Raw genomic sequence first — 18082 nt, forward strand, 5'->3', positions numbered from 1 at the left:
GTGGCCAGCCTGGGATCCATCACACAACCATAGGTGGCCAGCCTGGGATCCATCACACAACCATAGGTGGCCAGCCTGGGATCCATCACACAACCATAGGTGGCCAGCCTGGGATCCATCACACAACCATAGGTGGCCAGCCTGGGATCCATCACACAACCATAGGTGGCCAGCCTGGGATCCATCACACAACCATAGGTGGCCAGCCTGGGATCCATCACACAACCATAGGTGGCCAGCCTGGGATCCATCACACAACCATAGGTGGCCAGCCTGGGATCCATCACACAACTATAGGTAGTCAGTAGAGATGTGCGAAGTTACAGTGATTCGATTCGTCACAAACTTCTCGGCTCGGCAGTTGCTGACTTTAGCCTGCTTAAATGAGTTCAGCTTTCAGGTGCTCTGGTGGCTGGAGACTCTCCTAGGACTGTATCCACCTTTTACAGCCCACCGGAGCACCTGAAAGCGGAACTAATTTATGCAGGCTAAAGTCAGCAAACGCCGAGCCGAGAAGTTCGTGACGAATCGAATCACTGTAACTTCACTCATCTCTAGTGGCCAGCCTAGGATCCATCACACGACCATAGGTTGCCAGTCTGGGATCCATCACAGTAAAAAGTAGAACTGCACGCATGGCTATTTTTCTCATCTTATTGGTATTACTGATGGCAATAATCCTATATATCTGTGTTCCCCTTACACAGCTGATGCAAAACTACAACTCCCAGCATTCATTGACATTCCTTTTAGTATGTCCCATTGGCAGCTTTTTCTTTTGTAGCACCCAGAGTCCATAACCTATGTACTTGCTGCAAAACTACAACTCCCAGCATGCATTGACAACCTTGAGGATCCTCAATTGCACCTGTGGCTTTCCAGCTGTTTCAAAACTACAACTCCCAGCATGCCTTGACAGTCTCGAGCATCCTACTTTGCGGTGTTCCTTAACCTGTGGCTCTCCAGCTGTTGCAAAACTACAACTCCCATCATGCTCTGACAATCTTGAAGAAGTTCTTTTGTAGCACTCTCTATACCCGTGTTTCCCAACCAGGGTGCCTTCAGCTATTGCAGAACTACAATTCCCAGCATGCCCGGACAGCCAACGGCTGTCCGGGCATGCTGGGAGTTGTAGTTTTGCAATAGCTGGAGGCACCCTGGTTGGGAAACACTGCTCTATTCTGTGTACTTGCAGCCCTCGGCTGTCTCAGGGCATACTGGGAGTTGTAGTTTTGCAATAGCTGGAGGCACCCTGGTTGGGAAACACTGCTCTATCCTGTGTACTTGCAGCCCTCGGCTATCTCAGGGCATACTGGGAGTTGTAGTTTTGCAACAGCTGGAGGCACCCTGGTTGGGAAACACTGCTCTATCCTGTGTACTTGCAGCCCTCGGCTGTCTCAGGGCATGCTGGGAGTTGTAGTTTTGCAACAGCTGGAGGCGCCCTGGTTGGGAAACACTGCTCTATCCTGTGTACTTTCAGCCCTCGCTGTCTCAGGGCATACTGGGAGTTGTAGTTTTGCAACAGCTGGAGGCACCTTGGTTGGGAAACACTGCTCTATCCTGTGTACTTGCAGCCCTCGGCTGTCTCAGGGCATACTGGGAGTTGTGGTTTTGCAACAACTGGAGGCACCCTGGTTGGGAAACACTGCTCTATCCTGTGTACTTGCAGCCCTCGGCTGTCTCAGGGCATACTGGGAGTTGTAGTTTTGCAACAGCTGGAGGCACCCTGGTTGGGAAACACTGCTCTATCCTGTGTACTTGCAGCCCTCGGTAGTCTCAGGGCATACTGGGAGTTGTAGTTTTGCAACAGCTGGAGGCACCCTGGTTGGGAAACACTGCTCTATCCTGTGTACTTGCAGCCCTCGGCTGTCTCAGGGCATACTGGGAGTTGTAGTTTTGCAACAGCTGGAGGCACCCTGGTTGGGAAACACTGCTCTATCCTGTGTACTTGCAGCCCTCGGTAGTCTCAGGGCATACTGGAAGTTGTAGTTTTGCAACAGCTGGAGGCACCCTGGTTGGGAAACACTGCTCTATCCTGTGTACTTGCAGCCCTCGGCTGTCTCAGGGCATACTGGGAGTTGTGGTTTTGCAACAACTGGAGGCACCCTGGTTGGGAAACACTGCTCTATCCTGTGTACTTGCAGCCCTCGGCTGTCTCAGGGCATACTGGGAGTTGTAGTTTTGCAACAGCTGGAGGCACCCTGGTTGGGAAACACTGCTCTATCCTGTGTACTTGCAGCCCTCGGTAGTCTCAGGGCATACTGGGAGTTGTAGTTTTGCAACAGCTGGAGGCACCCTGGTTGGGAAACACTGCTCTATCCTGTGTACTTGCAGCCCTCGGCTGTCTCAGGGCATACTGGGAGTTGTAGTTTTGCAACAGCTGGAGGCACCCTGGTTGGGAAACACTGCTCTATCCTGTGTACTTGCAGCCCTCGGTAGTCTCAGGGCATACTGGAAGTTGTAGTTTTGCAACAGCTGGAGGCACCCTGGTTGGGAAACACTGCTCTATCCTGTGTACTTGCAGCCCTCGGCTGTCTCAGGGCATGCTGGGAGTTGTCGTTTTGCAATAGCTGGAGGCACCCTGGTTGGGAAACACTGCTCTATCCTGTGTACTTGCAGCCCTCGGCTATCTCAGGGCATACTGGGAGTTGTAGTTTTGCAACAGCTGGAGGCACCCTGGTTGGGAAACACTGCTCTATCCTGTGTACTTGCAGCCCTCGGCTGTCTCAGGGCATACTGGGAGTTGTAGTTTTGCAACAGCTGGAGGCACCCTGGTTGGGAAACACTGCTCTATCCTGTGTACTTGCAGCCCTCGGCTGTCTCAGGACATACTGGGAGTTGTGGTTTTGCAACAACTGGAGGCACCCTGGTTGGGAAACACTGCTCTATCCTGTGTACTTGCAGCCCTCGGCTGTCTCAGGGCATACTGAGAGTTGTAGTTTTGCAACAGCTGGAGGCACCCTGGTTGGGAAACACTGCTCTATCCTGTGTACTTGCAGCCCTCGGTGGTCTCAGGGCATACTGGAAGTTGTAGTTTTGCAACAGCTGGAGGCACCCTGGTTGGGAAACACTGCTCTATCCTGTGTACTTGCAGCCCTCGGCTGTCTCAGGGCATGCTGGGAGTTGTCGTTTTGCAATAGCTGGAGGCACCCTGGTTGGGAAACACTGCTCTATCCTGTGTACTTGCAGCCCTCGGCTGTCTCAGGGCATACTGGGAGTTGTAGTTTTGCAACAGCTGCAGCCACAGGTTGGAGAGCATTGTTGAAGATGATGACTGGTGTTCGCCACCAGTGTGGCACTACAAGCCCCAGCATGTCCGCAGTGATATGTGGCCCGGTGCTGCTCTGTGGTTACATAACTGTGTGTACTCTCACTATGTAACAATCCATTTATTTTCTCGGGATCCAGTCCTGACATCAGCTCACATGCTCTCAGCCAGAGCAGCCCGCCCCTCCGAGCCCCGCAGCACGCATTTCTATTGGTCGCCCGAGCTGCCTGTCTTCCAGATCTGGGCGGTGATTGGCGGGCGCGGGGCGGCTGGGCCTGACAGGCACTTCCGCCTGGGTGTCAGTGGAGAAGCTGGGTCCTGAGCAGCAGAAGCAGCAGGTAAATAACCTAGGCCTGAGGGGCCTCACCGGCGCAGTCCCCCGGGGGCTGGGGGGTTTACCGTGGACCTTGGGGGGGGCGCTCCAGATAATAAAAGTCAGTGTGGCTTATAGTGCATTGTAATGACAGACTATCAGGCAATGGAGGTGATGTGTCCTGTGTATATACCAGGCAATGCTATATACAGTATACATGTGTATATAGAATGTTGTATACTGCCCCCTAGAGCACACATTGATAGCAACAACGAATTGGTCATCTACCAGCCCCCCCTTATTTGAGGGCACAGTACAGTCATGTCGTTATACTGTGAAAACTTTTGCAACTAGCTTTCAATGTCCCTGCTTGCTGTCAGTGAATAGGATCCTCTCCAGTCCTAATGCTTCTCACACCTGTGGGTTAGTCACAATTGTATCCACTCTAAGCAGTGGTTCCCAACGTGTTGCTCTCCACTGGTTGCAGAACTACAACTCCCAGCATGCCTTGACAGCCATTATGCAGATCTAATACTTCCGACAGCTGAGGGTTAGTTGCAGTTCTATCCACACTAGCCAATGCTTAGGACAGCATTTCCCAACCAGGGTACTTCCAGCTGTTGCAAAACTACAACTCCCAGCATGCCCCGACAGCTGAAAGCTGTCGGGGCATACTGGAAGTTGTAGTTTTGCAACAGCTGGAGGCACCCTGGTTAGGAAACACTGGCTTAGGAGCATTGATCCCCAACCTGAGGCTCAGCAGTTATTGCAAAAACTACAACTCCCAGCATATCCTCACAGCCATTTATAGAGCTATTACTTCTCACAGATGAGGGTTAGTTACAATAGTATATCAGCTAGGCCAGTGTTTTTTTTTTTTTTTAACAGGAAGCCTCCAGCTGTTGCAAAACTACAACTTCCAGCATTTCTGGAGAGTCAAAAAACATCCCAGGAGTGGAAGTTTTGCACAGCTGGAAGCACCCTGATCTAAGAAATGCAGTGGTGTTCAAACTGTGGACCTAGAGATGTTGCAAAACTACAACTACAATGGCTGTCTGGGAATGCTGGGAGTTGTAGTTTTGCAACAGCTGGAGGTTTGCAGTTTGGACACCACTGCACTAGGCATTGTTCCCCAACCTGTGGCTGTCCAGCTGCTGCAAAAACTACAACTCCCACCATGCCCCAGCAGCCATTCCCCACACAGATCTAATACTTTTCACTGCGCTGGAGCATTTATCCTCATCCCAAAACTCTGCAGCTATTGCAAAACTACATCTCCCATCATGCTTTGACAGCTGAAGGCTTTCATGGCATCAGAGTTCTAGTTTTACAACATCTGGGGAGCCACAGGTTGGTGATTATAGCTCTAAAGTAATTTTAGTTGTCTTGCAATCCTATGTAAAACCACAGGTGGCGCTGTGTTGCTCTTTATGACAGATGTTGCAGTCTTAGTATTCTCTATGCTGTGTTATTATATCATATTACAGGCATCATCCTGGATTTGTTTCTGTACTTAGTGCAGTGATACAGTCATGGCCGTAAATGTTGGCACCCCTGAAATTTTTCTGGAAAATGAAGTATTTCTCACAGAAAAGGATTGCAGTAACACATGGTTTGCTATACTCATGTTTATTCTCTTTGGGGGACATGTATCATTATTTGTGTATGGTAGAAGCATTTTACCCCTTTTCCCGAATTCTAAATTATGAGCAGAAGCGCTAAATTTATCAATCAAGCGCAATGAGCTTCATAAATTGGGGGTAAATATAGTAATCTCCTAAATCCACTCTTTGGAAAATAGAATCGATGATTTAGAGCATCTTGCTACGTTAAGTCCAAGATGGCTTATATTTGCGCCAAAAAAACAGCTCTTGTGGCAAAATTTTTGGTGTAAAGGAAAAGTACGCAGTTAATAAATCCATGTGTACTATAGATGTCACTCCAAGGTACCCCGATTCAGCCACATCTGGAGGACATGCTCTACCAAAAATGTGCGAAAAAAAGGGCTTGCGCAAAATTTTGCGCTAAAAAAATACACACAAAACAGGGGTAAAATCTTTGATACATGTCCCCCTTTGTGTGTATTGGACCTAAACCAAAAAAAAAGGAGGGAAAAAAAGCTAATTGGACATAACATCACACCAAACTCCAAAAATGGGCTGGACAAAATTATTGGCACCCTTTCAAAATTGTGGAAAAATAAGATTGTTCCAAGCATGTGATGCTCCTTTAAACTCACCTGGGGCAAGTAACAGGTGTGGGCAACATAAAAATTACACCTGAAAGCAGATAAAAAGGAGAGAAGTTCACTTGGTCTTTGCATTGTGTGAAATAGAAGAGAACTGTCTGAGGACTTGTAACTTTGAGATTGTTTGTTTATATTTTTCGCATGGCACTGTAGCTAATTGCACTGGTTGTGGACAGAAGAGAAAAATTGATGAAAGGTGTCAACATAGGATAGTCTGGATGGTGGATAAGCAGCCCCAAACAAGTTCCAAAGATATTCAAGCTGTCTTGCAGGCTCAGGGAGCATCAGTGTCACCGCAAACTATCCGTCAACATTTAAATTAAATTAAACTCTATGGCAGGAGACCCGGGAGGACCCCACTGCTGACAGAGACATTAAAAAGCAAGACTACATTTTGCCAAAATGAACTTAAAGGGGTACTCCGACCCTAGACATCTTATGCCCTGTCCAAAGGATAGGGGATAAGATGTCAGATCTCCTGGCTCCCGCTGCTGGGGACCCCCGGGATCTCTGCTGCGGTCACCTGCTATCATTACTACACAGAGCAAACTCGCTCTGTGCGTAATGACGGGCAATACAGGGGCCGGAGCATCGTTACGTCACTGCTCCGCCCCCTTTTGACGTCACGGCCCGCTCCCTTTATACAAGTCTATGGGAGGGGCGTGGTGGCAATCACGCCCCCTCCCATAGACTTGCATTAAGGGGGTGGGCCGTGATGTCACAAGGGGGCGGAGCAGTGATGTAACGATGCTCCGGCCCCTGTATTGCCCGTCATTACGCACAGAGCGAGTTTGCTCTGTGTAGTAATGATAGCAGGTGACCGCAGCGGAGATCCCGGGGGTCCCCAGCAGTGGGACCCCAGAGATCTCACATCTTATCCCCTATCCTTTTGCATAGGGGATAAGATGTCTAGGGGCGGAGTACCCTTTTAAGTAAGCCAAAATCCTTCTGGGAAAACGTCTTGTGGACAAATGAGTCCAAGACAGAGCTTTTTGGTAAAGCACATCATTCTACTATTTACATAAAACAGAATGAGGCCTACAAAGAAAAGAACACAGTACCTACAGTGAAATATGGTGGAGGTTCAATGATGTTTTGGGGTTGTTTTGCTGCCTCTGGCACTGGGTGCCTTGAATGTGTACAAGGCATCATGAAATCTGAGGATAACCAATGGATTTTGGGTCGCACTGTACAGCCCAGTGTCAGAAAGCTGGGTTTGCTTCCGAGTTCTTGGGTCTTCCAGCAGGACAATGACCCCAAACATATGTCAAAAAGCCCCCAGAAATGGATGGCAACAAAGCGCTGGAGAGTTCTGAAGTGTCAGCAATGAGTCCAGATCTAAATCCCATTGAACACCTGTGGAGAGATCTTAAAATTGCTGTTGGGAAAAGGCGCCTTCCAATAAGAAAGACCTGGAGCAGTTTACAAAGGAAGAGTGGTCCAACATTCCGGCTGAGAGGTGTAAGAAGCTTATTGATGGTTCTAGGAAGCCACTGATTTCAGTTATTTTTTCCAAAGGGTGTACAATCAAATATTAAGTTAAGGGACCCAATAATTTTGTCCAGCCCATTTTTGGAGTTTGGTGTGACATTCTGTCCAATTTGCTTTTTTTCATCCCTTTTTTGGTTTAGTTCCAATACACACAAAGGGAATACACATGTGTAAAGCAAAACATGTGTTACTGCAATCCTTTTCTGTGAGGAATACTTCATTTTCTTGAAAAATTTCAGGGGTGCCAACATTTACGGCCATGACTGTATAATGTGCATCAAGTGGGACACCTGGGTCAGTGTTTCCCAACCAGGGTGCCTCCAGCCGTTGCAAAACTACAACTCCCAGCATGCCCGGACAGCCTTCGGCTGTCCGGGCATGTTGGGAGTTGTAGTTTTGCAACAGCTGGAGGCACCCTGGTTGGGAAACACTGACCTAGGGAACCATAGGTTGTATCAGCTAGGGCATACCTAGAGTTGTAGTAATGTCACTTGGGCTGCTGAGAGTAGCAGTTTAACATGTAGGGAAGTACAGGTTGTAGACACATGCTAGATACTGTGATACCCAATGTGTGTGTATTCATATGTACAATTTGGTTCCTTTTGGACTGTTTAGTGTCCATAAACAGCACCACACTAATCTAGTGGCAGTGTCTGGTATTGCAATATTAAATTGTTTTAGTCTGAGCTGCAATACCAGACACAGCCAGAGGCTGAAGTGGTTCTATTTCAGTAAGATTTCCTTAGCTGCATATTCTATGTAATAGTCAGCCTCTCCAGATTTATCATGTGCTGTTTAATTCGGTCACATGTATGTTACGTACTGTTTACTTTATGTCTTTGCTGACACTGTTTGCTGTTGACTGTGGATCTCTCCTCTGCTTCCTGCTGAGCTTGTGCTAGAAATCTCAACAGGACGAGCTGCAATGTAAAGCATGGGGGATGGACCTAGAACCAGCAATGGTCAATTATAGATAAATTGGTTACAGTATGCTATTATAGGTTCAGCATTAGGCCCCATTCACACTACGGAATTCTCGCGGATGAATTCCGCGAGTGGAGATTCCACTTGGCGGCGGCCGCCGGTGATGCTTCGGCGCTAGGGCCTCGGGGCACTGAGCCGTCACCATTGACCGCTATGCAGTGCTCACGGAATCCGCGCAAAGAATGAACATGTTCTTTCTTTGCACGGAACACTTCCGCCGCTGAAATTCCGCAGTGTGAACGGGTCTCGCGGAGACCCGTTCACACTAATGTTAAGGTTCACACCGCGGAATTGCGCCCGGAAATTCCGCGGCAATTCCGTAGTGTGAACGGTGCCATAGATTACTGACTTCAATTCCAACTCCTGATCTGTCTGGCTCCCCCTATCTGTGACTTCTTAGGGTGCGTTCACACAGAGTAATTCAAGAGGAATTTACTCGAGTAATTCCTCTTTAATTCGCCGCTCCAAATTAAAGGGGTACTCTGGTGAAAAACTTTATTTTTTTTTAAATCAACTGGTGCCAGAAAGTTAAACAGATTTGTAAATTACTTCTATTAAAAAAAATCTTAATCCTTCCTGTACTTATTAGCTACTGAATACTACAGCGGAAATTATTTTCTTTTTGAAACACAGAGCTCTCTGCTAACATCACGAGCACAGCGCTCTCTGCTGACATCTCTGTCCATTTTACGAACTGTCCAGAGCAGCATATGTTTGCTATGGGGATTTCCTTTTACCCTGGACAGTTCCTAAAATGGACAGAGATGTCAGCAGAGAGCGCTGTGCTCATGATGTCAGCAGACAGCTCTGTGTTTCAAACGGAAAGGAATTTCCACTGTAGTATTCAGCAGCTAATAAGTACAGGAAGGATTAAGATTTTTCTTTAATAGAAGTAATTTACAATTCTGTGTAACTTTCTGGCACCAGTTGATTTAAAAAAAAAAAAAAAAGTTTTTCACCGGAGTACCCCTTTAATTCACATCTTCTCTGCCCATTGACTTTAATGTTTTTTCTGCTGTCCTGTTCACACTGCGGAAATTCTGCTAGCGGAATTCCGACGCTGAATTTCGTTCCGCTTGAAGAATGAGCATGTTCATTCTTCAAGCGGAATCTGCTAGCAGAAATCAATAGAAGTCAAAAGTAAAAAAAAAAAAAAAAAATTCCGCCCGACATCGTAATATGCGCGAAATTTGCACTAAATTCGCGCGGAAATGGCTGAAAAACCCTTCTCTTCACAATTCCGCGCAAATTCCGTGTGAATTGCGCCCGAATTTTGTGCAAAAATTTAATTATTTTTTCCGCCCTTAAATTTTTCGTCGTGAATTACTCTTGATTTACTACGTGTGAACGCACCCTTAGTCAGAAGTTGATCACATGATGATAATGTTCTTGTTTTCTTCAAATAATCCTTGGTGTAGCCCTTTGCGGAGCTTGTGGAGCAGATGTGTCAGTGTTAGCGGTGATTGGCGTCATGTGATGTGGTGATGTCATTGTTTTTCCACATGTGAGCACAGCAGAGCCGAGCTGATAACAGGACAGGATCTGCAGAGTATTTAGTCGCTGATGTCAGCTGTGACATATGGGTGTCTTGGCTGTGTTAACTGCTCGCCTCATGCCAGTGTTTCCCAATCAGGGTGCCTCCAGCTGTTGCAAAACTACAACTCCCAGCGTCCGGGCATGCTGGGAGTTGTAGTTTTGCAGCAGCTGGAGGCACCCTGATTGGGAAAAACTGCTCTTGCTGTTGCAAAACTACAACTTCCAGCAGACCTGACACTTGAAAGCCTATGGTTGCCAGGGAATGCTGGGAGTTGTAGTTTTGCAGGTCAAACCTTGTATATGACTAACATTTTCTGCACTGTGTTAAAGGGTAACTTTCATCAAAAAAACTTTTGATATATTATAGGCTAATGTATGCAGAATAACTTTCCAATAGCATGTTATTAAAAAATATGCTTCTTTCTTTTAAATTTTCCACTTTGAAAAAATGACCACTAGGGGTCTCCCTACCAGTCCTTTTTTTTTTTTTTTTTTTTTTTTTTTTTTATAGATTTCAGACTCATGCAGGAGTCCTAAATCTCAGACTGCAGCTGGGACACAGACAAACTCAACACTGCTCCCTGGCAGTGAGCAGTGGTGAGTTTGTCTGTGTCCCGGCTGCAGTCTGAGCTTTAGGACTCCTGCATGAGTCTGAAATCTATAAAAAAAAAAGACTGGTAGGGAGACCCCTAGTGGTCATTTTTTCAAAGTGGAAAATTTAAAAGAAGCATATTTTTTAATAACATGCTATTGGAAAGTTATTCTGCATGCATCAATCTATAATATATCAAAAGTTTTTTTGATGAAAGTTACCCTTTAATATGATTTGATCACCATTTTTCAAGATCTCTGCTTGTTGCCACTGTATGGTTACATTCATGTTTACATTTTGTTCACACTGAGGAATTGGTGAGGAATTCTCGCTTAAAAATTCCGCCGTGGAATTTCCTTTATTTAGAATTTTTTGCGTGGAATTGACGGTTTTTACGTGCGGAATGTAGGAGGAAACTTTTTATAAATTTTTTTTTTATTTTTTTTTGCTGGACGACCAATTAGAATTTCCCTTTTTTTTCGCAGGCAAATTCCATGTGAAAAAACGCGTTCGGCGGAAAAAAAATAACATTGCGGTCTATGGGGATTTACATGCGGATTCTGCATGAAGAAAGAACATGTTCATTCTTCATGCAGAACGGAATTCCGCGTCGGAATTTCGCATGCGGAAATTCCTCAGTGTGAACTGAGGAGCGGAATTCAATTCAAATCAATAGGGTTTGGCACTACTGAATGAATTGGAGAGGAATAAGCGAGCGGAATTACTTGTGGAAATTCCTCTCCAATTCCTCAGTGTGAACAGACCCTAAGATGCTGCAATCCTGTGTGGATGGGAAGGAGGCTTCACAAGGACCTGGCATTTCTTACTGTAATGGGCAGCAGGGCCCCCACGATCACAATAATGAAGGGGCCCCGTTGGACATATGTTCTCTGCACAATGACATTCCTAATACAACATTGTGCAAAAGCTCTATGCAGAGTGTCTGATCTATGGGGGCCCCACAAATTATTGATGGAGTGAAATTCCACTTGGAAATTCCGTTGCAGCAGAGTCCCATTGCTTTCAATGGGATTCTGCTGCATCGTGCACGCTGAACAAATTTAAATTCATGTCTCCGCCGAAAAGGTAAATTCTTTAGGCAGAATCAGCTCGGAAATGCATTGCCTTCTATGGAGACGGAGCGTTTCCGAGTGGTCCTAGTGCTGGCAGAACATGCTGTTTGCGAAATGTGCGCCTGTGTTTTCCTGGTGGACGTTCCGCAAAATTTCCGCTGTGTGATTATAGCCTAATGCAGTACATTCTAACCTGTGGCTCTCCCAAGTCTGTCAGGACATGATGGGAGTTGTAGTTTTGCTACTGCTGGAGAGCCACAGGTTAGAAATCCTGTCCAGTCTTGAATCCAGACTAAATGTGAGCAAAAATGTTTTATTCACTGACAGCAAACAGAAATCTTAAAAAGAATCCGAGATGAACGCCTAGTATTAGAAACTTGCAGAGCGGTTTTGTTTACTACGCTCTGTATTCAGGCTGTGTGGAGTATAATATGTCTGCCTTAAAGGGGTACTCCGCCCCTAGACAATTTAAATGATGTCTAATCACGGAGGTCCCGCAGCTAGGACCTCCGCGATCTCTGTGCGGCCCCTAGCGTTCGTTTAGAACGCTTTGAGCGGGCGGCAGGGGTCGTAACGTTTCGGCCACGTCACACCACGCCCCCTCAATGCATGTCTATTGGAGGGGGCGTGGCGTGAAAATTTTTTTTCCGACCGCTAGGGCAGCGGAGTAGCCCTTAAAGCTTGTTGAGTGTTTCTCTACTGTGCCCTATAGGAGAGCTGTGGTGTGTGGTCTATGCAGTGCACTGCAGGTCAGGGGTTGCCTGGGTTTATGTTCAATAATAACCCTGAAGAGGTTTGGTCATATGACCATCTTCTGGAGATTCTTCTAGTGTTTTTCCTTGTTCTCTCTTTTTTTCTTTTTTTTTTCCTCTTTTTTTTTTTTTTTTTTTTTTTTTTTCTTCTTGAAAGTGTCCTGACTTTAACCCCTTAAGGACGCAGCCAATTTTCTTTTTGCATTTTCGTTTTTTCATCCTCTCCTTCTAAAAATCATAACTCTCTTATATTTCCATCCACAGACCCATATGAGGGCTTTTTTTTTTTTTTTTTTTTTGCGTCACCAATTGTACTTTGTAATGACATCACTTATTTTACCATAAAATGTACGGTGCAACCAAACAAATATTATTTATGGGGGAAAATTGAATAGAAAAACGCAGTTTAGTAAATTTAGGAAACTTGTGTTTTCACGCTGTACACTCTATGGTAAAAAATTGAATTTTTATTTTTTTAATTATTCTGTGCGTCAATACGATTAAAATGATACCCATGTTATATGCCTTTTTATAATTGTACCACTTAAAAAAAAAAAAAAAAAAATCTCAAACTGTTTTAACAAAATTAGTATGTTTTACATTGCCCTATTTTGACCGCCTATAACTTTCAAATTTTTCAGTTTACGGGGCAATTTTTTGCGCCGTGATGTGTTGTTTTTATCGGTACCACTTTTGCTTATATTTTACTTTTTATTACTTTTTATTTTTTAATAAAATGGGACAAAAAAGCAGACATTTTGGATTTTTTTCAGTTATTTTTTTTTTTTATTTTTATGTTTACGCCGTTCACTGTACGGGATAATTAGCAATATATTTTGATAGTTCAGACTTTTACACATGTGGCAATACCAAATATGTTTGTTTATTTTACGCTTTTTGGGGGGTAAAATGCGGAAAAATTGATTATTTTTTATTGGAGGGGATTTTTCTAATTTTTTTTCCTTCACTTTAATAGTTCCAATATATAACTATTTATAGCAATCATTTGATTGCTAATACTGTTCAATGCTATACATAGGGCATAGCACTGATGAGTGTTATCGGCTATCTTCTGCTCTGGTCTGCTCAATCTCAGACCAGAGCAGAAGACCCCAGCAGACACCCGGAGGCAGGAGAGCGGACCTCCGGCTGCCATGCTGGATTTAAAGTACCGAACTATCCGCAGATGCCGTGATCTGTATTGATCATGGAATCTGAGGGGTTAATGGCGGACATCTGCACGATCGGAGATGTCCGCCATTACCGGTGGGTCCCTGGCTGCTGATAGCAGCCGGGACCAGCCGCGCATGACGCAAGCATAGGTGCGCTGCTCGCGGTCATGGCGGAGCGTAAATGTACGTCGTGGTCATGTACTTTAAGGGGTTAAAGTGGTATTCCAGGAAAAACCTTTTTTTTATTTTTTTTATTTATTTATTAATAAATCTTAATCCTTCCAGTACTTATCAGCTGCTGAAGTTGAGTGGTTCTTTTCTGTCTGACAACAGTGCTCTCTGCTGACACCTCTGCTTGCCTCAGGAACTGTCCAGAGTAGGAGAAAATCCCCATAGCAAAGCTCTAATGCCTTGGACAGTTCCTGAGACAAGCAGAGGCGTCAGCAGAGAGCACTGTTGTCCAAAAAGAAAAGAACAACTCAACTTCAGCAGCTGATAACTACTGGAAGGATTAAGATTTTTATAATAGAAGTAATTTACAAATCTGTTTAACTTTCTGGAGCCAGTTGATATTAAAAATAAATTTTGTTGACTTGTCATTCTGCTCAGCATTGGCAGGAGCGCAGAGGCGCGCTTTAGTATGCCGGTGCACAGTGTAACTATAGTCACAGGGCGCTGCCAATAAAAGTAGAGACAGGAGCATTGATGCCAGCTCTGCTCAGATGTGTAACGCTATTGAAGAAAATGTTTTGCATCATGTATTGCAGTGGTCTCCAACCTGCGGACCTCCAGATGTTGCAAAACTACAACTCCCAGCATGCCCGGACAGCCGTTGGCTGTCCGGGCATGCTGGGAGTTGTAGTTTTGCAACATCTGGATGTCCGCCGGTTGAAGACCACCGATTATTGTTTAGAAGTGCCTTGGACCCAAACAGTGCAGATCCCAGTCGGTACGAGCCTCTGACTTCACTTTGAGCCTCTTTCATGGAGTCTTCATTTTTGGTTGGGAAGTTGTGGTTGGGAATGATTCAGAATAATGACTCTCTCGATAAATAATATAGATAAAGCGAGTCGTTACATATAAAAGTAAGAAAGATCTGCTGGGAGCTGGAGCCTCAGCTGTTGCAAAACTACAACTCTTAGCATGCCCGGACAGCCAAAGGCTGTCCGGGCATGCTGGGAGTTGTAGTTTTGCAACAGCTGGGGGCACCCTGCTTGGGAAGCACTGGTTTATGTAGAGGACAGGAGCTTCTTCGGGGTTCTGTACAGTACACGCAATGTCCTAAAAAAAAAAAAGGAACAGGGAGCCGCCCTCACCTGGTGTCCAGCAGCTAACCCTGGCCCAAAGAGTAGTACAGAACATGTAATACCTCCCTGTACTGTAGGGGGCACTACCAGACACCAGTCAGTGCATACGCTTCAGTAATACAGGGGTTTTACCAGTGAATGCCCATTCTGATTGGTCAGTTCATTGACATGTTTCACAGATCGCAACTGTCCATAACATTGTATGTTGAGTCTGGTTTCAACTTACAATGGTCCAGAAAAGACCATTGTATGTTGAAACTATTGTATATTGAGGTCATTGTAAGTTGAGGGATCACTGTGTATATATATATATATATATATATATATATATATATATTTATTTATTATAGAGCAGGGCTCAAGTCCTGCAGGAACTCATGGGAACGGAGTTCCCGCACTTTTACCACAGCAGGAACGCAGTTCCCATTAGCAGCCCTTAAAGGGGTACTCCGCCCCTAGACATCTTATCCCGGGGGTCCCGCCCAGACATCCGGTGCACGGAGTGAACTTCGCTCCGTGCTGAATGACTGGCGAAGGGGGGGTAGAGGCTTGTGATGTCACGGCCATGCCCCCTCAATGCAAGTCTATGGGAGTGGGAGTGACGACCGTCATGCCCCTTCCTATAGACTTGCATTGAGGGGCTGTGGCTGTGACGTCACGAGCCTCCGGCGCTGCACCCAATGCTCTAAACGAATGTCGGGTGCAGCAGGGAGAACGCGGTGGTCTCCAGCGGCGGGACCACCGCAATCAGACATCTTATCCCCTATGTTGGGTGAGTTCCCACACTTTTTTTCCCAGGACTTGACCCCTGATATAGGGACTATAACTCTGATTTCTGGTTAAGTTGTCTTCATGATATAACCACAGTGTTCCTCAGAGTAGTTTCAAGCAATGGTAAAACACTGTATGATGAAAAGATCAAACGCTCTGCTTGCTGTCAGGTGTTCTATTCTGTAGGGACATTTGGTTTTGGTGTTTTTCTGGGTTTATACATGGACAGCATTTACAAGAGCCTAACACAGGTGCAGGGCTTGTAACAATGTATCAGTTCTCTCATGCTATGAGCTCGGTACCTGTCAGTTGGATATAATCAGGACAGGACTTTTGGTCTCTGAATGTTTCCTCCTATTCACTGACAGCAAGCAGAGATGTGGAGAATGTATGATATTTTTTTTTAGGCAGTTGAGGACCTTTTCTTTGTATGTGTTTACATAACATTAATATCTGTACTTTAGGGCTTGTCCGCTATTTGCTTGGAAGCCGAGGCCTCTGTTCTCTTTACCATTGATTTCTGCCCTTGGGTCTTAGTGCTGAATAAGTCCACATTCCTTCCACGCTTCCGTATGTCAGCTAAAGAGGACAACCTGAGGACTCCGGCAAGGAAGAGTGTTCTGTGCCATTGTTTGCCTCGAAGCCTTACCTGGAGATTACAGCCAGGCGCCCCAAACATTGACTTTTGATTGTTTTTACTGCTTGCTGCTCATTGCAGATGATTACAATGGAACATGTTGTTCCGTTTATTTTAATATATTGAAGGGTTAATGGACTTTCAGGGAATTACTAGTCACTAGGGAGGTGTCCCCCTGTTTACGGCTCTCCTCTGTTTCCTCATTGACGTGGCACGTCTGTCCGATTGCAGGTCCAGCCCATTCATTCCAATAAGACTTGTGCTCAATCAGATTCAGGTCTGGGGAACAGGCGGCCAGTCCATAGCATCAATGCCATCCTCTTACAGGAACTGCTGACACACTCCAGCCACATGAGGTCTAGCATTGTCTTGCATTAGGAGTAGGGATCGACTGATATTGATTTATTTTTATTTTTTAGGGCCAACACCGATAATCTGTGGCCTTTCAAGCCGATAACTTATACCGATATTCCGGTATAAGTTATCGGCTATTTCTCCACCCCCCCCCCCCCGGCCCCGAAGAAGCGTCTGCAGATTATTGATTTAGAGCGGGCGCTTTAAATCAGTGACCTGCAGCGGCTTTTGCGGGGCCAGAGACCGTCGCCGCTGCCCGCTTCTCTCCCCCTGCCTGTCCTTAGTCCAACCACCGCCACTGCCCCATTGCCTCCCCCATCCCCGGTTTTATAATTACTTGTTCCCGGGGTCTGCGTTACTTCTGGCTCCAGCGGCGTCCTGAGCTGTCACTGTGCGCACTGACGGTGAGGTCGTGTTTAGGACGTCACTCGTCATTACGCAGCGCACAGCGTGCCGCAGGAGCCAGAAGCAGCGCGGACCCAGGGAACAGGTAATTGTAAAACCGGGGATGGGAGAGGCAATGGGGCAGTGGCGGTCTCGTGCGGTGGGGGGGCGGTGCGAGGGGGGGGAGCGGTGCATTATCGGATTATCGGCAAGGTAATTGCCGATACGATAACGTCCAAAATCGTGAATATCGGCCAAACCGATAATTGGTCGATCCCTAATTATGAGGAACCCAGGGCCAACCGCACCAGCATATGGTCTCACAAGGGGTCTGAGGATCTCATCTTGATACCTAATGGCAGTCAGGCTACCTCTGGCAAGCACATGGAGGGCTGTGCAGACCCCCAAAGAAATGGCACCCCACACTATTACTGACCCACCTCCAAACTGGTCATGCTGGAGGATGTTGCAGGCAGCAGAACGTTCTCCACGGCGTTTACAGACACTGTCACGTCTGTCACATGTGCTCAGTGTGAACCTGCTTTCATCTGTGAAGTGCACAGGCAGCCAGTGGCAAATTTGCCAATCTTGGTGTTCTCTGGCAAATGCCAAACGTCCTGCATGGTGTTGGGATGTAAGCACAACCTCCACCTGTGGATGTCGGGCCCTCATACCACCCTCATGGAGTCTGTTTCTGACCATTTAAGTGGACACATGCACATTTGTGGCCTGCTGTAGGTCATTTTGCAGGGCTCTGCCAGTGCTCCTTTGTACAAAGGCGGAGGTAGAGGTCCTGCTGCTGGGTTGTTGCCCTCCTACGGCCTCCTCCACGTCTCCTGATGTACTGGCCTACCATAGTTGTGATAAATCTTTTTGCAGGTAGTTCCATTTCTTGTATTGCAAATTAGAAAAGTTGGGTGACATTTCCTGTAAAAGTAGTGCAGTCTAGGAAAGCTGAGTGGCCATGCCTATGGGAGCAGTGTTGTTTAGGAAAGCTGTGTGACAATTCCTTTGGGTGCAGTGCAGTCTAGGAAAGCTGGGTGACAATCCCTGTAGGTGCAGTCTATGAAAGTTGAGCAGCATTTCTTAGAACTTTCCCTACAGTTCCAACAGGGATTGGTCATCAGCTTTCCTAGGATCCTGGTGGGCAAATCTGCATTATTATGTAGTGCTAGTGGATCTGGGAAAGCCCCTGTAGCA

General features: G+C 46.2%; 1 protein-coding gene across 1 annotated transcript in view; it reads left to right on the forward strand.

The window, feature by feature from the left end:
- Positions 1-3534: 3534 nt before the first annotated feature.
- The window catches only part of OSBPL2 (oxysterol binding protein like 2), a 99790-nt gene continuing 85242 nt past the window's right edge, over positions 3535-18082 (forward strand). Inside the window, exon 1 of the mRNA XM_056549247.1 lies at positions 3535-3606. The gene's annotated coding sequence lies outside the window, so the exon portion shown is untranslated. The remainder of the gene's footprint in view (positions 3607-18082) is intronic.

This window comes from Hyla sarda, chromosome 12 (genome assembly GCF_029499605.1).
Source record: "Hyla sarda isolate aHylSar1 chromosome 12, aHylSar1.hap1, whole genome shotgun sequence".
Taxonomy (NCBI): Eukaryota; Metazoa; Chordata; class Amphibia; order Anura; family Hylidae; genus Hyla; species Hyla sarda.